This window comes from Amblyomma maculatum, chromosome 11, assembly GCF_055883805.1.
Source record: "Amblyomma maculatum isolate TAMU_Amacu chromosome 11, ASM5588380v1, whole genome shotgun sequence".
NCBI classification, from domain to species: Eukaryota; Metazoa; Arthropoda; class Arachnida; order Ixodida; family Ixodidae; genus Amblyomma; species Amblyomma maculatum.
The window spans coordinates 97,370,620-97,396,439 of NC_139354.1; the positions used below are offsets into that span (position 1 = coordinate 97,370,620).

General features: G+C 45.6%; 1 long non-coding RNA gene across 2 annotated transcripts in view; it reads left to right on the forward strand.

Moving 5' to 3' along the window:
- Positions 1–215: 215 nt before the first annotated feature.
- The window catches only part of LOC146174461 (uncharacterized), a 69,000-nt gene continuing 43,395 nt past the window's right edge, over positions 216–25,820 (forward strand). For both annotated transcript variants that reach the window (XR_014701772.1, XR_014701770.1), the window contains exon 1: positions 216–448. This is a non-coding gene — a long non-coding RNA (uncharacterized LOC146174461). The remainder of the gene's footprint in view (positions 449–25,820) is intronic.

Below are 25,820 nucleotides of genomic sequence, written 5' to 3' on the forward strand. Positions count from 1 at the left end.
CATGTGCGCTCCAATATCTTTACGCTGGCACTTTGAATATCAAACGATTCAGCATTTTCACAATTCATACCTAATCACCATCTGTGACGCTTTGGCTTTTGTATAAACATTTCCCTGCAAAAATATTCCTTCTCTACAACTACGCCGCATATCTAGATGAATAATTTAAGACACGTCATTGTAGTTAACATAAGCTGCTCTTCCAACAGCAGTAATTCTCCTACTGCAATACTTATCATGCAGAAGTTTAGAAGGTACAGAAGTGCATCAGAAATATTGAATTCTTAAATTCAAGTCTGACTTCAAATAAAAAGCTGCAAGGCTTTTGGAGTGAATTACAGCACTCTAAAAGGAGGACCGTTTAGGTTTTAAATTATCGGTAAGAGATTGAAATGGGCCAGCTCTGGATGCACTTGGTGCTGCTCTGTACAATATTCGTTTTATCGCAGTAAGTGATTTCATTTATTCACGAAGTGTTAATTTGAGTTCCGAATGACCATCTGCAGACATGACCGCAGCAATTCGAGGCGCATCAAGCAAGACAGAAATTATAAAGATACTGTACTGCCCTATAATCACGCTACGCGGAAGTTTAATTTTGCAATTAAATGCGTCTTCAGGAAGCAATTTGAAGAAATATATAAATGACACCTAACCTAAATTTATGTTTTTTATCATTTTAGGTTGTTTATCATTACGCCCTTCTACTCTTGCCTTCTCGAATTCTTTTCTTATTTCTGTGTGATTTTATGTAGCAATATTATAGATCGCTTTGCATATGTTTTCAATAACCACTAACAAGTTCTTGAAAGGCGAGGTCTTTTTAACTATGCCATACGGAGAAGAACACCGCGAAACGTTAAAAGTAAACCAAATACGTTTTGACCTTTTACTCAAATGTAAACTTAACACTAGTTTTCTTTTTCTATGTTTCCGACGCAGAATACCATTGATCAGCTAACTTTTTCCTGTAATTTAAAAAAAAAATATTTTATTTCTCGAGCTATTCTTTAGTATCCGTCGTTCAAACGTCCGAGCTTCAGAATGTCACGTAAGAATGTCATGGAATTATTCCACATATTAATATCTTCTAGTTTGACATTTCTACGGCTTCGCATCTTCGGAGAACAAAGGCATCTGCATCTTGTCTCTGCCTCATTTTTGCTTCATGGAGTAATCAAGGGCACTTCGAGCAATACTTCGAAAGCCGAGGAAATGAGTCATACTGCGCACTGATGGCAGGGTGACGAAGCAAAAACTAGAATAGACAATGTCCGTAAAGTCGCATCAATGTGTACAGGAAGAGGAGGAGGAAAAAGATGATGAGGAGGAAAGGCAGGGAGGTTAACCCGTAAAAGCAACCGGTTTGCTACCCTGCACTGGGAAAAGGGGGTGAGTGGATGTAAAAGTTCTTATAGAGAGATGGTTGAAGTCAGTACATTCACTTCACAGACATGCCACATCACATCACGTCACAGTCATATCGCTTAACATAACAGCAAACCCATAGTCTTTCGTTAGGACTGTGCTTTTCACAAAGCGGAGCAGTGCCTGGAGGCCTTCACCGCAGACGATCGCCGTGGCCAGGGACCTAAAATCTTAATTTCTTTCAATGGGCGTCCATCTAAATGCTCCAGCGTAGGGCACAGACACTGTCTTTCCTCACTGTATATGGGGCATTCACAAAGAATGTGGCCTATAGACTCATCGCGCCCACAGTTTCTACATGTAGGGCTGTCTGCCATGCCTTTCATAAAAGAATACGAGTTTGTGAATGCTACACTGTCACGAAATCGGCGCACATATTCATCAAGTCGGCACGGCGCGAGGCCCGCGCGGCGTCGCGTGGAAAGCATGTAGAGAAAAGCCCCCTTCCCCGCGCGGGAGAGCGCGTAGCTTTGTACGCGTTGCCGTCACCCTCTTTCCCATTGCCCGGGGAGGACGGTGGTTCATCGGACTGGAATCAGCCAGAAAATTCCAGCATCTTCTATGGGACCTAGCCAATGACGACGCGCGGCTCGACGGGAGAAGAGGGAGCTATAACCAGCGAAGCTATGTGTGTGTGCGCGCTAGCTTTGACGCATGTTAACAAACAGACGCGGCGCGCCCTATTTAAAACGACCGCGCCGCTTGATGAGTCAGCCAGTCAGTCAGTCAGTTCGTCGGCGCTTTGCGACGTGTTCGCCTGTGCTTCGGCTGGACTCCCGGGGATCACCCGCTGCTGGCAAGCCCACGGACTTTCAAGGGAGCGGCGCTCGTCTCGTATGGCGGCCACATCGTGACTCTTGAGGCGTCGGACTGCAACAGTGCCCGGTGAACAATTTGGTGGTTGTTTATGTAACTCTCTCGTGTTTGATCGGTTGTAAAGCCTGTGTTATTTAATCATTCTGTAGTTGCATGCTTAGCGTTTGTGTTCTGTGAACCTCTCGTCTGTTGTATTTCAAGTGATCTTGTGTGTTCCTTTGTATCGTCTCTTGCTGTGCATAAATTGCGTTTTGTTTGTTACTTCTGACTCCGATCCTTACTCTGGTTTGAACCGGCGACCGCTGGGCACCAAACGACCACCCCCTTCTGTCACTACAAAGTAGTTGAATTCCGGCTGAGCTTGCCACGCAAGTCGAGGGCATCTCCTTTGCGACCGGAACAGCTACCCCCACTCACTCTAAGGATGTCTGGGAGTGTGCGCACCGTTAAGGGCGCATCGTTAATAATACCCCCTAATTATTAACGGGTGACGTACACCAACCCACAGGTGGCACAGCAAAGTTTCTTCGCGTCGGGGTAGTCCAGGTAGAAACCGGAGCTTCAGGTCAGGGTCTAGGGATTTTACGCGGCTGTTCGCAAACCGGCCAAAAGAGAAAGTTAATTAACGCAACGAGGTCGAACTGCATTGCCCAAAGTACTAGGGAAAATTATTGCATGAAAATAATTGTAATGTTACGCGTCGCAACCGATATGGTTGAGGGCACAAAATATTAAATTCCAGGATATCTTAAACATTTCTTGGCATATGTGCAACAATATGATACGTGTAACGTTCGATACATATCAAACATGTATGGCCAGTTCGTAAGAAGGATACCTGGAGTCTGTAAATGATTGACGAAATCTCGGTCTTCTGCGCTATGTTGAGAGTTACCTTGATAGGCAGGGGAAATAATAAGATTACGTTTATATAGCGGAGGGGCTGATCTATTACGAAATACCTGTCGATGTCTTGGTAAAAATTATTTACTTTTATCTGTATCACTTAGAAACTTAGAACAGAATAATAACAATGGTATCTAGCACGCCCTAAAAGCTACCAAGATTTCATTTGTACAAGTATTGAAACATACCGTTTTGCAGATATATTTGAGTTACGAAAAGATTGCGATTTCAAGGAGCAATTCCCGAATTGTGTAACCCAGTGTTTTGGCAACCTTTCTCCAGCAGTGCTCGCATGCCATCTATTACAGGATTCAACAATTATTTGAATATTGGGTGTATTTTCTTGAAGATTAAAATCTGCCACGATAGGCGTCCTAAAGGCAGGTGCTGTAAAAATCTGGTTCACCATTTGTATGCCGGCAATTTAGAATATCAGCTTCTTTTTCATTTCTGTCTCCGGCACTAAACGGACATTTTACCATAATAATCGTAATTTTATTTCGACACCCGTGGGACTCATGCCCATTGGCAGAACATTTCGCAGTCCGTATAAATTCAGTTCAGAGTATCTTATGTTTTATACATGTCGCATACCGCGGACATCATAAGCTCAGTTCAGACCCGTCTTTTCTTTCATAAATATCTAAAGCAATCGTCATTTGGCCGCAAATTACGTCCGACAATTGTTTACCAAAAATTGAAAGCTTTTTTTCTTGTGCCTCTTTAAAGATAATTGCGAATAATTAAGTCACTCTTGAACCTTCTGAGTGTTTTTATCATGCGAATGATTTGAATACTTCTATAGCTCAAAAGTAATAAATAATTCTTTTTGTAATAAATGCCTTGTAGGAAGGAGAAATCAACCCGAAAAGTACATGGTTTAGGCCACACTCTCCGCCTCTAATGATGATGAGAGGCGGAACCTAAATCAGCAATACATGGCGTAATTGGTATGTAGGAAAATTACGAAATATTTGTTTTTCGCAAATATTATCAAATGTGTGCAGCAAGGGAAAGCGAAACTATCATTTTTTATTGGCTAGTGTTGCAATAAATTTTATCGCCGTCAAAGCCGCGACATCAATCTAGAAGTTAAAGAAATGGTGTATTGTGGCAGCTGCAATTCGCTGTAAAGAGTTTCAAAAAAGCTTGGCTGGACCATGTTTCTTCAGGGTACGTCTCCCTACCAGTCCCCCATTTGTGCGGTAGGTCCTGAAAAAGGTCAATGCATGCAAAGTTATTCTCAAACATAGTTCGTTCCACATTTATTAACCGTTACTGGCCGCTCTCTTTACTTCTTGATAATGAGCGGGAAGAGAATAGACAGCGAATAAGCATCACTCTCTTCAATGAAATGTTAATGGAGGATTGTGCACGGAGAGAACCAAATGTTACATATATATTCATAAGTTAAATAAAGTTAAATTGGTTCACAGGAAGGGAAAGGCGCAGTAACTGTCACACTTGCTCTGTGGACACCCGAACCGCGCCGAAGGGAAGGGAGGAAGGTGGGAATGAAAGTGGAAAGAGAGAAAGAGGAGCCGTAGTGGAGGGCTACGGAGTAATTTCGACCACCTGGGGATCTTTAACGTGCGCTGACATCGCACAGCACACGGACGCCACTTCGTTTCGCCTCCATCGAAACGCAGCCGCCGAGGCCGGGATTCGATCCCGGGAACTCCGGCACAGTAGTCGGGCGTCTTACCACTGCACCACCCCGGCGGGGCATCTTCATCGTTTTGCTGAAACCTTGCAAATTTTGCTACGCTCTAGGGGAGGATTTAATCCTGTCAACTTACCGCTACAAAGCACACGGTACTGTCCTGCTCATTTAAGTTAGAAATTTTTTGTTATATCACGAATTTGGAAATAGTTCTCTGGAATTCTTTGCCTACAAATAAATTTTTGGATCCATCATCTCTATTAGAGATAAAAATTTTATATGGCTCTCACTGTTAGTTAAGCAAAGGTATAGACATTTTTAAAATTGATGAAGACGGGGATAAAATGTGCAGTACTTCAGCAGTGTTCTCCTTTATTAAGCGAAAAAGGAACTACATGTTTGTCATCAAGCAATGCAGGTTGGGCGCAACGAGCACAGACACTACGGTTGCCAGGACACAGAACTACTTTGTTCTTCCTTGGATATCGCTGCGTCTAAAAAGCTAGTTCTTCAGGAAAGCGGTCGTATGGTTGGCTGATGCAAGCTTCAGACAATTCTCAATAGATGACCACCAGAACACTTCTATAAGGCGCACACGCTGCATATATTAAGGCAAAATTCTTTAGTAGCTCATCAGTGGCTTGCTTCAGACGAGACCGATCCAAAGCTAATTAGCATAATTTGCATAGCAAGACAAAAAGACAAATACCTTATTCCTTAAATATTTCTTGTAGATAATGAATTAGAAAAATTTGAACAATGAGTAGGCACATCATTCATAACACGAATCTATAACATAAACAAAAATCAAAACCATAGCCTAATGCAATGATGAAAATGCATAATACCTTGCAACTTTATTCCCAGCCCCACTACAAGTCAAAGCCGAGAATCCAATCCAGTCCACACAATGAGCCAATACAAGATCTAGTAGTTATTATTATGCTTTTGTGTCTCAGTGAGAATAGATAATGAATGACAAAGTTAGTCGTAGGCCGAATGTATAAATAGACAAAATCCCATCCACATTCCACAAAACAGGCCTACCAAAGACCCTGAGAAACAGCACAAAGCCAAAGAAAAATCCGAGACACCACTCAGTGCTTTCACATTAGCGCGTGCAATGAGGCAAGTGGTTGTCTTCAGACTTTTAGCCTGCCTTTTGAGCGATGGTTTACACCAGTTCGCTTTAATGAAAAAATATCGGCGTTAAAATAGTAGGTGTAGCTGCCCGCACTACGTGTCGTAAAAAACTGGAGGCTATGTAAAAACGCTGCACAACAAAATAGGGGGCTGTATTGTTTGGTGGTTAATTGGTGTGTGATAGGCGATAATAAATTTATATAATCATTGGAATGAAATATGTATTCATGAGTTATAAAATTGAAAAATAAAAAAAAAAGAAAACGTGGTTCAAAAATGGAAAATGATCGGAATATAAAGGCAATGCTTGATGATCCTAAGTGAGAATTTTCTTATGTGTAATTCGGCATTTAACTAAATAGAAATGCTCCAGGACGACATTATCCAGCCGTCGTCGAGCCCGTGGGCTTCGCCTGTTGTCCTTGTCGCGAAGAAGGATGCAACCTTGAAGTTCTGTGTGGATTATAGACGCCTCAACAACGTCACGAAAAAGGATGTGTACCCCCTGCCGCGCATAGACGACACCCTCGATCGGTTTCGCCATGCCACTTACTTTTCGTCACTTGACCTCCACAGTGGATATTGGCAAATAGAGGTTGACGAGCGCGACCGTGAGAAGACCGCTTTTATTACACCGGACGGTTTGTATGAGTTTAAAGTGCTTCCGTTTGGCCTGTGCTCGGCCCCTGCCACATTTCAACGAATGATGGACACCGTACTCTCTGGCCTGAAGTGGCAGTCATGCCTCGTATATCTCGACGCCATAATTTTCTCGGGCACGTTCGACGAGCACCTGAAACATTTGCGCGCTGTTTTCGAGGCCATCCGATATGCTGGTCTCTCTCTAAAACCCGAAAAATGCCACTTTGCTTTTAGTGAGCTGAAATTTCTCGGCCACATTGTCAGCGCTCGAGGTGTTAGCCCAGACCCAGAAAAGACGGCCGCTTTCGCTTCATTCCCCACAGCAGAAGATAAACGAAGCTTGCGTCGATTTCTTGGCATCTGCGCGTACTATCGTCGCTTTGTTCACAATTTCTCCAAGATCGCTGAGCCTCTGACCCGCCTGACAAAAGATGCCTAACCGTTCCTTTGGGGCCCCGACCAGGAACAAGCCTTCACGGAACTCAAGTCCCGTCTCCAATGTACACCTATACTTGGTCAATTCGACGAAGAGGCTAACACGGAACTGCACACGGATGCCAGTAACATTGGACTCGGTGTGGTCCTTGTTCAGTGGAGGACGGTGCAGAACGCGTCATTGCTAGCGCCAGTCGCACTTTGTCCCGTTCTGAAGTTAACTATTCAAGTACGGAAAAGGAGTGCCTCGCTGTTGTGTGGGCAGTCATGAAATTTCGTCCGTACTTGTATGGTCATTCGTTTCGTGTCGTGAGCGACCATCACTCACTGTGTTGGCTGGCAAACCTGAAAGATCCATCGGGTCGGCTTGCTCGATGGAGCCTTCGGTTGCAAGAATTTGACGTTACTATCGTGCACAAGTCCACCAAGTAACACAGTGATGCTCACTGTCTGTCCCGCGACCGTACTCCCTGCCACACGGACGGCTGCGAAGCCGATACCGCTTTCCTTGGTGTTATCACGTCGTCCACTTTAACCCGAAAGCAGCGGGCCAATTCTGAAATTTTGCCCCTCATCAAATACCTCGAAGGAACCGTGTCATCTCCTCCTCAGCTTTTCAGGCGCGGACTGCCGTCATTTTGCTTGCGCGAAGGTGTGCTCTACAAGAAGAACTACGGTCCAACAGAAACTGTTTATCTGCTAGTAGTAACCACCACGCTTCATGACGAAGTTCTTCGTGCGTGCTACGATGACCTTTCTTCCGGTCATCTCGGTTTTTTTCGCACATTGGCACGGATACGCCGAAAGTACTACTGGCCCAGGCTAGTTGCCGTTGTGCACCGCTACGTCCGTACCTGCCGTGAGTGCCAGCGGCGGAAGACACCGCCCATTAAACCAGCTGGCCTCCTGCAGCCTATCGATCCCCCGAAATTCCCATTTCAACAGGTCGGCATGGACTTTTTTTTTGTACGCAAATTTGCCATAAGGCATATTATATAAACTCATGTAAATGGTTTTCCATGAGGAACCGGAGCAGGCTCCCGCTCTTAGCGTTGTCGGTGAGCCATTTAGAAAAGTCCTCTTCCCTTGTTGTGGTTAGACCCACTTCGCGCAGAATCTGTGTCCTTGATTCCCTTGTCCCTGCACAAGTCCATAGCAGGTGGCGAACATCGACTTCTGCAGCTGGTGTGGAACACTTTGGGCATGTGGTTGGTCCGATGTAAGCTTGCGATTCCCATCGGAATTTTACCGACGGGGTAAGGGCCGCCCCAGCTCTTATCCTTCTAAGGGAAACCTCCTCCAATGTCGTTAAGTTACGAGGGAGTGGGAATGTACACGGGGGAATGAGGGCACGTGTACTTTTCCTTAATGAGGATGCTAAAATGGAAACAGCGGAGCGGGCATCGAAAGGGAGCCTGGTGAGGGGCGCCTTTGTGTGTGGAACTTTGTGTGTGAGGTGGTCAACTTTTCTCTGCTCGGCGTTCTCAGCACTGTCTTGTGTCCAATGTATCTGGATGCTTATCATTGTTTTTTTATTGAGTGCGTGGATTTCCTGGGTAACACATAGCGTCTTCGTCACTTTCTTCAGTTGTTTTATGGCGGCTAATGAGTCTGTATAGATGTGGGCTTCTGTTATCGAATCTATTTTATTTATGGCCTCCATAGCATCGCGGATTGCATAGAGTTCCATCACAAGCGGGTCCGGGTATTCTAAAAGATATTCTTTATGTACCTTTAGTTCGCTGTGTGTTGGACTAGTAGCTGCTGTTCTACCGCCATTTTCTATAATTGATGCGTCCGTATATGCAATTAAGGTACCTGGAAGTGCATCAACCAGAGGTCGAGATGCCAGCTTTTCTTTGCGACGAAGCCGAGTGGTCTTGTTTGTCGTGATAGTAGTGAATTCCCGCGGAGGGGAGTCAGCCATTGGTGGTGTTCGAACTGCCACTTCGTTGTACAAGGATGCTATGGGCGTAACGTACTTTCGCTTCATATCCCTTGTTGCCTCTTGTTGTTTAATTAATTCGGTCAACGTATTTATCTGTGCAAACTCTTGGAGAATAGGGATAGGGGTAAGTTTTGGTAAGGCCGTGATAGTGCGCATTGCGTTTCTATTTATTGTTTCCAATTTCGCCCATTGCCGCCTCGTGAGTCTTTGGAATTGGGCCTGGTATAGTATCCTCGGCTGTAACACTGATTGTACAAGACGTCTTGCCATGTCCGCTCGAGCTCCTCCTCCCCTAGACGAAATGCGTCTTATCAAGTTTAAGGAAGTCGCAGCTACTTTTTTCACCTTATGAAGCCATTGTGTTCCTTTGCCGGATTTGTGAATTTCTAGGCCAAGAACTCTCAACTCGTCCACCTCTTCCAATGCCTGATTTCCAATCTTTAGGGAGACTCTTTGCGTTGCCAATTGTTTTCTTCCATTCTTGTTGGCAACATGAATGTAACTGGACTTTTGAGGTGATAATTCCAGGCCTGCACTTTGCACGTACTCATCTATGGTATTTAAAGCCTCTTGCAGATGTCGATTCTGTCTATCATTTTGTTTATGAACAGACCAAATCGTGACATCATCTGCGTATATCATGAACCCCACTTCTGGGATTTTAGCTAATTTCCACGGCATGGACTTACTGGGCCCATTCCCGAAGTCCTCTATGGATAACAGGTATATAGTGGTTGCTACTGACTACCTAAGCCGCTACTTTGAGACCAAGGCCATTCCCCGTGGTACCGCAGAGGAAGTTGCGCATTTCTTCACTCGTAACATTGTACTCCGTCACACGGCCCCAATTGTCGTCATAACTGACAGGGGAACCTCGTTTACATCGGCACTCACGAGCGAAGTCCTTCGACATAATGGCACCAAACCAACTGCGTATCATCCTCAAACTAATGGACTAACTGAGCGGCTTAACAAGACAATTACCGACATGATTTGTATGTATGTAGACGACGATCATGGGATCTGGGACCGAATTATGCCGTACATCTCGTTGGCATACAACACTGCGCTCCAGGAAACCACACGCTTCCCTCCATTTCATTTGGTCCACGGACGCGAACCTTTAACTATGCTGGATGCCATGCTTCTTCCAAATTCGGGTCCCTCCACTGTCGTGGGGGCTGACCAATTTATTCGTGATGCAGAAGCCGCATGCCAACTTGCCCGACAGCGAATTCGTCACCAACAAGTACACGACGCCTAGCGCTAGAACCTGCGACACCGAGAGGTGACTTACACACCCGATGATCAAGTCTGGGTTTGGAGCCCAATACGGTTGCGGGGGCGCTCTGAAAAGCTTCTGCGCCATTACTTTGGAGCCTACGAGGTGCTCCGTCACCTTAGCGCGGTGAACTACGAGGTGTTACCACAAGACACTGTCCGCTCCACTCGCCATCCGAAGTCATAAATAGTTCACGTCGCCAGAATGAAGTCTTATTATAATCGTTAAACAATTTTAGGGTCAAAACCAGAGCCAGAGACTCCCGTACAACTTGCCCCGCTTTTCTATTGTTCCTTTACGTTTGCGGCATCGGGTCGATGTCTCTTGGAAGGGGGGCAATGCCACACCGCTGCCCATCTTCTAGTGCCACCAAGTGGCCGAATGTCTTGGCGCGTGGCTGAGCGTCGTCCTCGTCTGTCTCGAGCTTCGCTTGATTAAAAAAAGGGCAGCTCGGTTGTTCTTCTGTTTGCTACGTGTGTTGGTGACAATATATAAAGTACCATATACATGTTCTACAAACCCTCACTTGATTCACAAAAGAGAAATTCTTTTGAGTATGCACCATACCTGGCGTGCACGCAACACAAAAGGATGGATTTTCAGATCTTTCATACGAGCGCTATTTCTCCACAGCGACCTCGTAGGTTAATAATACCGCACGCTGTTTTTGTGCAATCTGCATTTGTAGTACATCCAAATCAGCATTAGGCAGCTAAACCTTGGTTTACTGTGAGGGTTTTACGACGAGATAAATATTCACACAGGTAATGTTTTCATATGCCCACAATATACAATTATTACGGCGGGCGACAGACGTATCAAACACGAGTGCTAGCTCAACCTAATAGGACAATTGTTTTCCCCGGACACGGTATATTGCTAAGCACAGTAAAACGTGGACGCTCGGAATATATGGTGTACCGCCACACCATATATGTCTTGTTTAATGCTCATAAGAATGTGTTTAATGACAATTCCCCTGTAGTCTGTGCTTGACAGCAAGACGTTTTAACACCCCTGACCAACAAATTCGTAAAGGGTTTAATGCTGTTGAAATTATTTAAAAATATGTTTTAATTTGCTTAACACGTTTACTGTTCTTAAGGCACGCGCTAAATACAGCTCTGTTGTATTGTTCCAGTGTCTACCTGGTCAATGGGGGAAGCACTGTTACAATAACTGCATGTGCCCAAGAATTGGGACGAGGTCTGGTCTTCAACTTTTATGCGTCAATGTCCGTTCACCGCTAACAAGCCATATGCGATAGATGCACATCTGCCTAAATGGCTTAACGAAAGCAGTGTAAGTGCTGCTTGATGTGCCCTCCGAAGTGGACTTATGCGACTATGGGCAACCTGCAATATAGGGCGGCGCCACAAGCAGGCCCACATCCGCGCTACATATGTAGGTCCATTTAGTCACACATGCACTCTGAGTGTCGCGCCTTCGAAATTTTTCTTTACGTATTCGGATATTCCTGATGCTATTTATTCCACTAGAGAGCATCCGGTGACAGGCACCAATTGAGCTTTAAGATCCCGGAAATGCTCGCTGCTTTAACTTATGACACGCTGCGGCCGCGTCGGTTGTCGCAAATGACGGTGGCGAGTTAGTGTCGAAAAAAAAAACGTTTTAAATAACTGCAAGCATTACTGGCATGGGTACTGCTCATATATAATTTTCGCCAGTTATAAAGGGCTCTGCATGCTTCCTGCCATCGATAGAAAGCCTCACCAATTCGACTGTGTCGTCGCCTGCTGTTGGTGCGTCAGTCATATAAATAACCGCTTTGTGCTCATGTGTGGTTCCCTGCTACACCGCCTCATTTTCGTGCCTCATATATAAGTATATATATATATATATATATATATATATATATATATATATATATATATATATATATATATATATTGCCCATTAGGCTGCCGCGCCTGCATGTCACGCATGTTATGCCTTTTTATATCCTGAAAATATACTTAGTCGTACATGCCAAATAAATAAGAAGCAAAAGAATGCTATCTTGAGTATAACTCAGTTTGCATGTGGTAAATGATGTTTGGATTTTCAAAACTGGATCGGCTAATGGACGCCGTATGGAGTGCTTCGGAAATTTAGACCAGCTGGGGCTCTTTATTGCGCGCTGACATTAGACACTGCACAGGCGGCTTCCGCATCGCCTTTATCAAAGCGCGGTGGTCGCTGCTGTGGACGCACCAATGTTTTGGGGCTCAGTAATCAAGAGTCCCCCTTCATGGATCACTGCCTTGTCGTGGCGGAGGGGCTTGCGAAACTCGATGAAGTCGTGAGCTCTGCTGTGTAGGGCCACCCAAGATAGACAGGTCACGGCAGAGAGTTCTGACAAAATGTGATTCACTGGAGAAGGTAATGGCAACCCACTCCAGTATTTCCTGCCAAGAAAACCCTATGGCCAGTCACAATACCATTAATGATATGGCGCCGGAAGATGAGCCCCCCAGGTTGGAAGGCGTGCCACATGTTACTGGGGATGAACAAAGGGCGATTCCTAGTAGCTCCAGGACGAACGAAGCGGCTGGGCTAAAGCCAAAAGGACGCTCAGTTGTGGATGTGTCGGGAAGCGACCGGAAAGTCCGATGTTGCAAGGAGATGTATCACATAGCAACATGGAATGTAAGATCTATGACGCAAGGTAAACTGGATATCGTCAAGCGAGAAATGGACAGATTGAACATTGATATCTTGGGTATCAGCGAGCTCAAGTGGACCGGAATGGGAGAATTTAAATCCGGCGACCGTTATGTCTTTTATTGTGGGCACGAATCCAAGAGAAGGAATGGGGTCGCTCTCATAGTAAACAGAAGAATGGGCAAAGCAGTGCTAGGGTACAACCCAAAAACGACCTAATGATTTCACTTCGGATCCAAGGTCACCCTTTCAACATAACAGTTATCCAAGTCTATGCACCGACCACTACTGCTGAAGAAGCTGACGTTGAGAGATTTTATGCGGACCTACAATGCCTTTTAGACCACGCCCCATCATCAGACGTCGTTTTTCTCATAGGAGACTGGAATGCTAAGGTAGGGAGTGAAGAAAGATCCGGAATTACAGGCAAGTTTGGTCTTGGTGGGCCAAATGAAGCTGGGCAGAGGCTAGTAGAGTTTTGTCAAGAAAACAACCTGACCATAGGGAATACTCATTTTCAACAGCACAAGAGGCGCCTGTACACATGGACTTCACCGGACGGTCTGTACAGGAATCAGATCGATTATATTATTTGCCGGCAGAGATGGAGAAGCGCTATACAAGCAGTAAAAACAAGGCCTGGGGCCGATTGTGGCACCGATCATCAGCTTCTTGTTGCCAAGATTAAGCTTCGATTGAGGAAAACGCAGGAAACTAGAAGGCCTTTCAGGTATAATCTGGATCAAATTCCATTAGAATATGCTGTGGAAGTGAGGAACCGATTTCAAGAATTAGATCTAGAAGACAAAGAGCCCGAAGAGATGTGGTCTGATGTTCGTGATATAATACAAGAAGATGCTACTAAGGTAGCTCCAAAGCAAAAGAAATGCAAGAAAGCAAACTGGTTATCTGAAGAGGCTTTGCAAATAGCTGAGGAAAGGAGGATGGCAAAAGTTATGGGGGAAAGAGAAACATACAAGGTTCTCAATGCGGATTTTCAGAAAATAGCAAGGAGAGACAAGAATGCCTTCCTGAACATACAGTGCCAAGCAGTTGAGGACAACAGCCAATTAAGGAACACAAGAGCTGTGTATAAGACAATCAAAGATATCAAAGGAAGCTTCTGTGCTAAGCTGGGCGTGATAAAGGACAAACGAGGCAAGGACCTCACTGAAGCCGCAGAGATAAATAAGAGGTGGCAGGAATACACAGAAGAACTGTACAAGGACCCGAATGCGCAAACCCAACATAAGATGGTTGTGATCACTGATCTCGAGCCGGGCATCCTGAAGAGTGAAGTTGTATGGGCCCTAGCCAGCCTTGCTAAGAACAAAGCTAGCGGAATTGATGGCATTTCAGCTGAGTTGCTTCAAAACCTCAACCGTGACGCTGTTAACATTCTGCATACATTATGTCAGATGATTTGGACAACCCTGCAGTGGCCACAGGATTGGAGGAGGTCAGTTTACATCCCCATTCCAAAGAAAGGCAGTGCCAAAGATTGTTCCAACTACCGCACGATCAAGCTTATTTCGCATGCTATCAAGGTGATGTTGAAAATCCTCCTAGGTAGGCTGCAGCAGTATGTGGATCGGGAGCTTCCGGACGTGCAAGCTGGGTTTCGTAAGGGCAGAGGAACTAGAGACCAAGTTGCCAACCTTCGCTGGATCATGGAAAAAGCAAGAGAGTTCCAGAAACCCATCTACTTCTGCTTTATTGATTATGCGAAAGCATTTGACTGCGTAGATCACAGCAGATTGTGGCAAGCTCTCCAAGAGATGGGAGTTCCAGTTCACCTCATCTGTCTCCTCGGGAACCTGTATGAAGGGCAAGAGGCTACAGTTAGTACTAGGCATGGTCTTACTGATTGGTTTCCGATTGAGAAAGGAGTGAGGCAAGGCTGCATACTGTCGCCCTGCATATTTAACCTATATGCAGAGTGCATGATGAGGAAGGCCGGTCTGGACGAGTCTTCAGCTGGAGTGAAGATTGCTGGAAAACGTATCAACAACCTTAGATATGCGGATGATACCACTTTAATGGCAGAAAGTGAAGCAGAACTCAAGAGACTTCTGATGCGCGTACAAGAAGAGAGTGAGAAGTTTGGGCTTAAACTGAACATTAAAAAGACAAAGATCATGGCGTCTTGCCCTATCAAGTCCTGGAGCATCAATGGACAAGAAGTGGAAGCTGTGACAGATTTTCTCTTCTTGGGCTCCAAGATTAGCTCGGAAGGAGACTGCAGCCGTGAAATAAGAGACGCCTGCTTCTAGGAAAGAGAGCAATGGTTAGCCTTGACCGCCTAGTAAAGAGCAGAGACATTAGTCTGCCAACCAAGATCCGTATAACTCGTGCTATGGTCTTTCCAGTTGTGATGTATGGATGCGTGAGTTGGACTGTGAAAAAGACTGACCGCCGAAGAATTGACACGTTTGAATTGTGGTGCTGGCGAAGACTCTTGAGAGTTCCTTGGACTGCCAGTAGATCAAATCAGTCAATATTGTCGACCATAAATCATGACTGCTCATTGGAGTGTCAAATTCTAAGGTAAAGCTCAGCAACTTTGGTCATCTGATGAGAAGAGAGGAGTCGCTGGAGAAAGAATTTATGTTGGGAAAGGTTGGGGGTCGCCGGAGAAGGGGTACGCAGAGAACGCGATGGTTAGATGGCATCCTCAAGGCACTGCAGATGAAGTTATGTGATGTTAGGAAGAGAGTGAGAGACCGGAAAGCGTGGCGTGACATGGTCCATAGGGTCACGAAGAGTCGGACACGACTGAACGACTGAACTGAACTGAATCAAGAGTCCTCACCACTGTTTGGCACAACACTGTTTCTTTATTCGTAATATATTTTGAATAAATACTAACAGAGTAGGGCAATCTCGCGACTTCTGCAGCGAGAAGACGAGTAAATTTGTATTTCGAAGCCCTTGGTATGTGTAAAGTCTCTGTGCAGCCGTTTTCTCCAGCATCGCAGCAAGTAATGAAATAGTATTTATTTGTTTCGTCTCAGACAGATATTAACGGCACTCAACCGTCTTCCACGCCGACCACTCTCCGAAATACGGCAATAACAATTTGTATTCCTGCTGGTCGTGCTTATATACCCGTAAATGAGAGGTAAAAGAAAGGCAAAGACGAACCGCTGATGACCGAAAACGTAACCGATTTGACCAAGCAACCGTCCGCGAAAAGCTCCTCCATGCGGTTACAATCAGAAAAATATATGAGAAATAAAATCGCTTGCAGAAAATTAGGAAGTAGCAAAATCATCCGCATTTATCACATATGAAGGGCAGCCAAAAAAAATACAACTCCAGCGCATTACTGCTAACAAACGATAATTACCAGTTCGTAACCTGCATGAAACTACCCTCGGATATCGCGTAAACAAGAGAGTAATCCGCTTCAAATCGATATAGTACACTCTAGAAGAGGGAAACCAATCCACAGCACCCATTTTCATTCACAGATGGTAGAACGCGTTAACGATATAATTGAACAACGATTGATCACGAACACGTATCATTCGCGAGGCGCCAGCGAATAAAAGTGTAATAAAAGTGAAAGCCAAAATTTACAGCGAGCTATCGTGTCTGAGAAAGCAGCGGCGAGGTGCAGTCGTTTCGAAGCGGGCGGCTAGTGTGCCGCCATGAAGTCAATGCATCCAGCAACACACGCAACAACGGGCGTACGCCGGATTTGATGCGTGCTTGCACCCACAAGACAGGCCGCGTTGCTTATGGACCTGCGCATGCGCATTCGTTCCCCGCATCGTCACTGCGCACGCGCAACTAATAGTGTCTATTATATTCCAGCCCGTGTTCTTGTGTGGGCTCTGTGATGCATTCATCAATCGCCCTCTGAAAGAGGGAAGGAATAATACGCGACATAAAGAACCGGTGCAGCCTTCTCCACCAGTGGCACTTTTTTCCTGCGACGATGACGCGGCCTGCGCAACCATCTTGTTAGATTGACCGATGGAGTTCACTGCTCTGAGGGACCGAGTTCCGTCGAGGTGCAACATTCCTGACTCATGGATTCAATAGATGAGATTAGATTGGTCGAAGCGGGCTCCGTCATTGTAAAAGCGAAGCAGGCGGCCTTTGGAAGCAGCTAAAAATATGTAGACAGGTTTAACATCAGCCCTCTGAAAACCACTGCAAGGGAAACGATGACACTAATGCTGCAGAACTTCATGAATTCCATTGAAGCCCATCGTCACGAACAGAGACCAGAAAACTGAGAAACTGGGCGGGAGCCCAAATACTAGCAGAAGCTCAGAAGCGATACTAACAAAGTTCAGAATTGTCTTATTGGCTGTAGGTCACAAAGCATGTCCATGATGATGGAAACATTTATTGACATTGGCTTAGATTAAGGGAAGGATGGTCGGGTCCCTAGTCCGGGACACCGTGGTAAAAGCCACTGCCCGTGCTGTTTCGACGAGGGCTCGTTGATCCTCGAGGTCCGAGCTGGACAGAGCCGCCTCCCAGCCTTCCCACGTTGGCTGATTTATTGTATCAATACTGGTATCTTGTTGACAAGCCCATACCATATGGTATAAGTTGCCTTCTGGATACAAAATTTGCACTGCGCCAAAAAGGATTCGGGCTCAATGGTGTGAAGTGTTGCGGGATTATTAAATGACATAGTTTGTAACCTTTAAAGGTGACACTCTTCTGATTTTCTAAGACCCTTAGCGTGCTTCTGGAATGTCTGCCTTACAAGGCGCAAATGCTGTAATATCTCAATATGTTGTTAACGGAGACGTGGAGCATGTCCATGAGGAAGCGGGAAAAGGACTGATTATGCATGCTAGCACCTGTATACTATCACTGGGTACGAGGGCTTCAGTAGAGGCTAAGAAGCGATAGTTAAAATCTTCAGAATTGCCCTAATGGGTGTGGGCCACTGAAAGGATCAATGGGAGTGCGAGAAAATTACTTATGCATGGGGACACCTGTACGCTATACTAGGGCAAAGCACAAAGTTCAACTTGATAAGATGCAAATAATTATCAACACACATAGCATGATAATAATAAATATTCACCAGTTGCATATCTATCCTTCCAGAGTAAAATCTCCTTATCATGATTGATTTGTAGCCTATTATAAAACCTCAAATAAGCTGTTCAAAAGGTGAAAATACACATTACTTTTCGGGCTAGTGTTTATTGATACACAAAACGGAAAGTGAATACACATTTTACCACCAATGTAATACGTCTGAAGACAAAGCTGCAAAAAGTGCTCCCAAGCTAGCGTTTTTAGGAGTCAAGAAGACTGCTTTATGAGTATGCAGAACTATCGCTTGGAGCATATCATTTTTCACTCATTCGCTTCTCAGCTGTTAGCCCTCCTAAGGTACCATTCACCACCTCGAACTGCTTCTTCCTTTATTGCTAGGACCGTTTACGGACAGAGAACATCGTGTACCAGTCACGCACAGTAACATGAATGGAAAGCACATGCACTAAATTCCCCTAAATATACCAAACCTGTATGAACCGTACGTCTGTCTTGTATCTTTGAGCATAGCCCGTTATTGCACATACTTTCTTGATTTGATTGCTCTCATTATTACGTCTAAAAATGCTATAGTATAATTGATGACTCTTACGCGTCATAACATATTCAACGTTGCGGTGGCCCTCTATTACTCTGTGACAGCTTTTAGTGGCTATGCACACAGAGAGAGGCAGAGAAAGGTACAGAACTTCATTTTCCACAGATGCCAGACCGGATGTCTCCTGTGTGACGTCCACGAAGTGGCGTCGCTAAATCCTAGTCCCACAAAACTTGTGCAAGTTTGGTGTTCGTGTTTCGCTTGGTTTAAGAGGATCGCAGCATTACACACAGGGAACGGGGAGGAGGATAGTGGTGGGCGTACTGTACATGGCGAAAACTATTTCGGCGGTTACTATCTTAGAATGGGGCCTGATCCTTTTCAGGAAGATTTGACTTTAGATGTAAATCAAGCTTCATTTCCACTCGAAATTTAAGTATCAGTTTTCAAGATTATAATTACTCGCTTCCACCTGTTGCTCTGAAACATATGATTATACAAATGTATCCCTGGTCTGTCCTCCGCACCATGTGAGGTGGCAACATATGCGCATCATTTAACTTGTGGCATGTGGAGAAGGAAATGCACTGACGCTGCTGACCTGTGCTACTGAACGTGTCAGAGAGGCAGAGGAATGCTATGCGCTGACGGTATATACCAAGGCTGCTCTTTGTTGTATAATACTGATATAATAAGAGCTTTAACAAATATTTTATTGTATACTATTTTGCTAAAGTATCTAAAAGTTCTGGAGGGAATGCGTTCTTGTGCAGAAGGATGCAGTCTTCAGAACTGTAGCAAGCCGCAAATATTTACCATGGAGTTTGTTCACGCGTGACCGATACGAGCCCGGCCCTGCCTCACGGACATTCCCAAGTAGCACAGAATGTGGGGCCCCATTAGGCACGATGCAGGCAAGTGGGGCTGAGGCAACCATCATAAACCTGCATTGCTTCCCGATGGGGCAAACGTGAGCAAACCCGTTTCGGGCTTGCTCCGGCCGTAATGGGGCTAGAAGGCGTGCGTGCAATTGTGCAATAATTTTTTCCAACCTTTATTTGTATTAGATGTTGCCCTAAATTACTATTATAGAGCATTTGTATAGCAGTAGTTGCCATGCATTGTCGGTTAGAAATGTTACATGGCTTTAGTTCTCGCGCTCATGCAAATTGCGCTAAAGATACTAAAACATACTGATTGGTAACTGTTGCTCCTTATGTGGTTGCTGTGGACAGCCTGCAACACTAGGATCAATATTACTGTTCGGAACACACATCCCCATAGCCTGAACAACATATTTTATGTTTACATCGCAACCCACATGTGCAATACATACTGTACATGCGATTGTTGTATATGTTTATTCTATTTTATTTGGCAAATTATTCTACACTGTTTATACCTTCATGTAATTGTCATTCATTGTTGTATATCTCATCATCACGAACTGCAAAATTTTATTCTGAATGTAAATACTGACTTGAGATGTATTTGTTTCTTAGGATGTATATTATGTGCACTTTCATTTGTTGTTAATCATGTGTATTTCCTCCTTTGGTCATTTGTCGCCGCTGATGTGAATGTCTAATGTGAATATCTAATGTCTAATAAAACTTCTTCTAAATACACTCGCGACCCTTATAGGGAGTTTTGTTTGGGATGGCTGGACAGCGCTAGTCGCCCATCACATCCTGCCCCTTCCGAGGAGCAGGGGAGGCCTTGGCCTGCCGTGCATTCCGACAGTGGCTGGAGTACTCGCGTTAAGGCTGGTAGAGAGGCTAATAGCTGACGAGTCTTACCCTGGTCGCTCACTCATCCTGTACTGGATGAGCACGACGCGTCGTGCGTTTACAACCGAACAATACCTCGGTCCACAGGCGGACAGACCTCTGCCTTTTTACCGCGAGGTTGCCGAGATAAAGTCGACTCTCGATGCAGACCTGTCAGATGGTAATGTAGGCGACCTACCAGCCATACGCATCAGCAAATGGCTAGTAGGTCGCTTGGACTGGGGCTTCCCATCAATTACCTGCGTCGGCCCCTATGAGAACAATGTGGGACGCCCAAGTGCGGCTTGTGCTGTAGAACGCGCATCTGTCCTATGTCTTATTCTGAAGAGCTAACCGAAATAAAAACTAAATGTTCATCCAGAGCGGCTGGCCGCATCTGTGCAAAGTAGGGCCATCGTGGGGAGCTGGCGGAATGTGCTCTTTTGGCAATGCGAGAAAAATGTGGGCAGCCCCGCAAGGGCTGCCTGCATTGGTCCCTAGTGGTGCCCATCAGGGCTTTGTCGACAGCCCCTTTCTGGCCTACGTCGGCTCCTCTTGTAGCACCCACATAGAACCCACCGGGGCTGTCCTACACTGCCTACATCGGACCCATCGGGGCCCCACCTTCATAGCCCACTTTGTGCTACCTGGGTTTTACATAAGCTGTTTGTCGTTCATTGTTGTCAGAGGTTTGAGCTAGCTGCTCTTTGATGAATCTTCCAAACGTTCAATAGCAACATCAAGCAATACTTGGAATTCACAATAGCCATCAAGAATCCATGAAGCTAACACGGTTGTCTCTCACTAAATATAACAAAGCGTTTATTAAATTAGCTTTTTAACATTAGTCAAACATCTATAAATGTGCAAAATTGTGTAGGGCTAAGGTTATTCATAAGTTGAAAGATCCACCAAGGTTTCAAGGTTATTTCTTGGTTATGTAAAAAAAAACAACGTTTAGCTTGCAGTCATAGACTGTTCGCCACTATAAATTTCTTATTAATGACTCCTTCATCTCTCTTTGAATTCTCTGCCTAATTACTCTAGTGAGTGGTCATTGGTCTTAGCAATAACGGAGGATAAAGATAGAAGTTGTGGGTGACTTCTCAGCAGAGGCAAAAGCTGAGAATATAATGAGTACAAAACTTACCAGTTCCAAGTGATAATTCTCCATAATCATAAAGCAAGCTTCTTGATTACTAATGGCACTTGCAGCGGGAAGGAGGAGGGGGGTCTTTTTGCAGCTTTGTGTTCACAAATATTACATCGGTGGTAAAATGCGATTATATCTAGAAGACAGAGAGCCTGAAGAGGTGTGGACTGATGTTCGTGATATAATACAAGAAGTTGCTACTAAGGTAGTTCCAAAGCAAAAGAAATGCACGAAAGCAAACTGGTTATCCGAAGAGGCTTTGCAAATAGCTGAGGAAAAGAGGATGGCAAAATTTATGGGGGAAAGAAAAAAGGTTCTCAATGCGGATTTTCAGAAAATAGCAAGGAGAGATAAGAATGGTTTCCTGAGCATCAGTGCCTCACTCACTCAGTTCAGGACAACAGCCAATTGAGGAACACAAGACTATAAGGCAATGAAAGATATCAAAGGAATCTTATGTGCTAAGCTGGGCGTGATAAAGGACAAACGAGGCAGGGACCTCACTGAAGCCTCAGAGATAAAGAAGAGGTGGCAGGACTACACAGAAGAACTGTACAAGAAGGACCCGGATGTGCAAACACAACATAAGACTGTTGTGATTACTGATCCCGAGCGGGGCATCCTGAAGAGTGAAGTTTAATGGGCCTTAGCCAGCCTTGCTAAGAACAAAGCTAGCGGAATTATTCCAGCTGAGTTGCTTCAAAACCTCAACCATGACGCTGTTAACATTCTGCATACATTATGTCAGAAGATTTGGACAACCCTGCAGTGGCCACAGGATTGGAGGAGGTCAGTTTACATCCCCATTCCAAAGAAGGGCAGTGCCAAAGATTGTTTCAACCACCGCACGATCGCGCTTATTTCGCATGCTAGCAAGATGATGTTGAAAATCATCCAAGGTAGGCTGCAACAGTATGTGGATCGGGAGCTTCCGGACGTGCAAGCTGGGTTTCGCAAGGGCAGAGGAACTAGAGACCAGATTGCCAACGTTCGCTTGATCATGGAAAAAGCAAGAGAGTTCCAGAAACCCATCTATTTCTGCTTTATTGGTTATGCAAAAGCGTTTGACTGCGTAGATCACAGCAGGTTATGGCAAGCTCTCCAAGAGATGGGAGTTCCAATTCACCTCATCTGTCTCCACAGGAACCTGTATGAAGGGCAAGAGGCAACAGTCAGAACTGGGCATGGTCTTACTGATTGGTTTCCGATTGAGAAAGGAGTGAGACGAGGCAGCATACTGTAGCCCTGCCTATTTAACCTATATGCTGAGTGCATCATGAGGAGGGCCGGTCTGCATGATTCTTCAGCTGAAGTGAAGATTCCTGGAAAACGTATCAACAACCTTAGACATGCGGATGGTACCACTTTAATGGCAGAAAGTGAAGTGGAACTCAAGAGACTTCTGATGCGCGTACAAGAAGAAAGTGAGAAGTGTGGGCTTAAACTGAACATTAAAAAGACAAAGATCATGGCGTCTTGCCCTATCAAGTCCTGGAGCATCAAGGGACAAGAAGTGGAAGCTGTGACAGATGTTCTCTTCTTGGCTCCAAGATTACCCCGGACGGAGACTGCAGCCATGAAATTAGGAAACGCCTGCTTCTGGCAAAGCGAGCCATGGCTAGCCTTGACCGCCTAGTAATGAGCAGAGACATTAGTCTGCCAACCAAGATCCGTATAACTCGTGCTATGGTCTTTCGAGTTGTGATGTATGGATGCGAGATTTAAACTGTGAAAAAGGCTGACCGGCGAAGAATTGATGCGTTTAAATGTATGTGCTGTTGGAGACTCTTGAGAGTTCCTTGGACTGCCAGAAGATCAAATCAGTCAATATTGTCGACCATAAAGCCTGACTGCTCATGGAGGATCAAATTCTAAAGTTAAAGCTCAGCACCTTTGGTCATCTCATGAGAAGAGAGGAATCGCTGGAGAAAGATTTGTTGGGAAAGGTTGAGGGTCACCGGCGAAGGGGTAGACAGCGAGCGCGATGGTTAGATGGCATCCTCGAGGCACTGCAGATGAGGTTATGTGATGTTAGGAAGATAGTGATATACCGGAAAGCGTGGCGTGATATGGTCCATAGGGTCACGAAGAGTCGAACAAGACTGAACGACTGAACTAAACTGACTGGTAAAATGCGTATTCCTCTTACTTTTTGGCCTAGCAATAAACACTAGTCAAAAACTAAAAGTATTTACACCTTTTGCACCGCTTATATTAGGTTTTATAGGAGGCTAGCAATCAATCACGATAAGCCCATTGTGTGCAGGAAGGATTAATATACAACTGACGCGCACTAATTATTCTCATGCAATGCATACTGATAAGAGTTTCATCTTTTAAAAATGAACGTTGCGCATCAGTTTGCTTTGCATAGTATAGCATATAGCTGCTAAGATGCATAAACGCTTTTTTTATCGCGTTGAACGAACGTTCATAGGGGCTAAAAGGCAATTCTGAAAATTGTTAGTATCGCGTCTCAAATCTTGCTGGAACCCGTGCTCCCACAGTGTTCGTTTTATCCCTGGTTTCTTGTTTCGGGCGGCGCACTTCACTGGAGGTCGGAATGTTCTGCCTTGCTGTGGCTTTCAGAGGCCTTCACGTATACTTGCCTCCATATCTTTAGCTACTTGTGAAGGCTTTAACAATGCCGGACACCACTTCGACGAATGATCTCATCTATTCAATCGAAGGGTCAGTGGGATTGGAGGCATCTCAAAGCAACTCGGGTACTTACAGTTGTGGACTCCATGAGTCAAGCTAACAAGGCGGTTGTGGCGGACAGTGTCCTTGTCGCAGGCTTGACGTGCCAATGGTGAACGCTGCACTGGTACTTATGTCGCGTTGTTCCCGTTGCCTCCATTAGAGAGCGATTAAGCAGATGCCTCCAAGGGAGCCTTCAACAAGACGCGGGCCGGAATATATGTGTGTAACGGCTACAGGCTGGTTGAGCTCGGGATCGAAGCCAAACTTCTTCGCCATTGTGGCCAAATGTATGATTCCAGTTCAGCAACTTCTTAATTGGTTCACAGGAAGGAAAAGGCGCAGTATATATGTCACACGAGCTTTGGACACCTGAACCGCGCCCTAAGGGAAGGGAGGAAGGTGGGAGTGAAAGTGGAAAGAGAGAGAGAGGGGGGCGTAGTGGAGGGCTTCGGAGTAATTTCGACCACCTGGGGATCTTTAAGGTGTGGTGGTGGTGGTGAAAAACTTTATTTAGTGGAGCCGCGAAATACTCGTTACAAGGGCTGGGCCGGCTCCTGATCACGGGTGGTGGCCCGCAGGCAGTGCCTGACTGCGACCGCTTCAGCCCAGTCGACCAGTCTCCTTTGTGGAGCCGGTTCTGAGCTGGAGACCGCGATCTCCCAAGCCTCGGTGTCCGTAAGGCGCCATTCGGCCGGTGGTTGAAACTCCAGGCATCTGAACATAATATGTTCGAATGTAGCTCTCGGGGCCTCGCAGAGGGAACATTCGGACTGATGAGTAGAGGGGGAGAAGAGTGCCAGCAGTGCTGGGGAGGGAAAGGTGCGGGCTTGAAGGTGTCTCCATGTTATTTGTTGTGGTTTAGTTAAGGAGAGGTGTGGGGGAGGGTAGTGAAGTCTTTCAGATCGGTAGTGTAGTGTAATGTCGTTGTAGGTGATCAGCCGATCTCTGGCACTGCCTAGGTCCTCGGTATCTGTTGCTCGGTCGACTTAAGCTCGAGCAGCAGAATTGGCCGCTTCGTTACCGGGGTTGCCGGAATGGGCTGGTGCCCAGACAAGGTCTATGGGTCGAGGTGTTTGAACGTTGGTAGTTAAGAGTTTGTGAGAGGCAGCATGTAGCTGGCCTCGGGCGAAATTTTATATGGCAGTTTTAGAATCGCTGATGATAAGGGTGGCAGTGGAAGAGACTATCGCGATGGCTATAGCGGATTCTTCCGCTTCTACGGACGTTCGGATAATGATAGAGGCTGATGTGATGTGTTCGAAGCGGCTGGATACCGCGCATATCGCATAAGCTGAGCGGTGTGGATATTCTGCGGCGTCCACGTAGACCGTGTCGAGTTCGTTCGCATGTGCTCTGTGTAGAGCACGTGCTCTTGCTTTCCGTCTGGCCTGGCTATGAAGGGGATGCATGTTTTTCGGAAGTGGGTGGACAGTGAGGTGATCGCGGACTGTCTTTGGAACTGCATAAGTTTCTACTGGAGGGGCACCTAACGTCTAAGTTGAAGAAAGGAAAGAATGTGGCGACCAGTTGGGGTAGTGGAGAGCCGTCCTAGTTGGGCGATGCGGTGGGCTTCCACCAGTTCGCTGAGGGTGTTATGAACTCCCATGCCTAAGAGTCGATAGGTTGGGATGCGCTTAGGTAAGCCGAGAGCTGCCTTATAAGCGTGTCTGATGAGAGCATCCACCTTGTCTGTCTC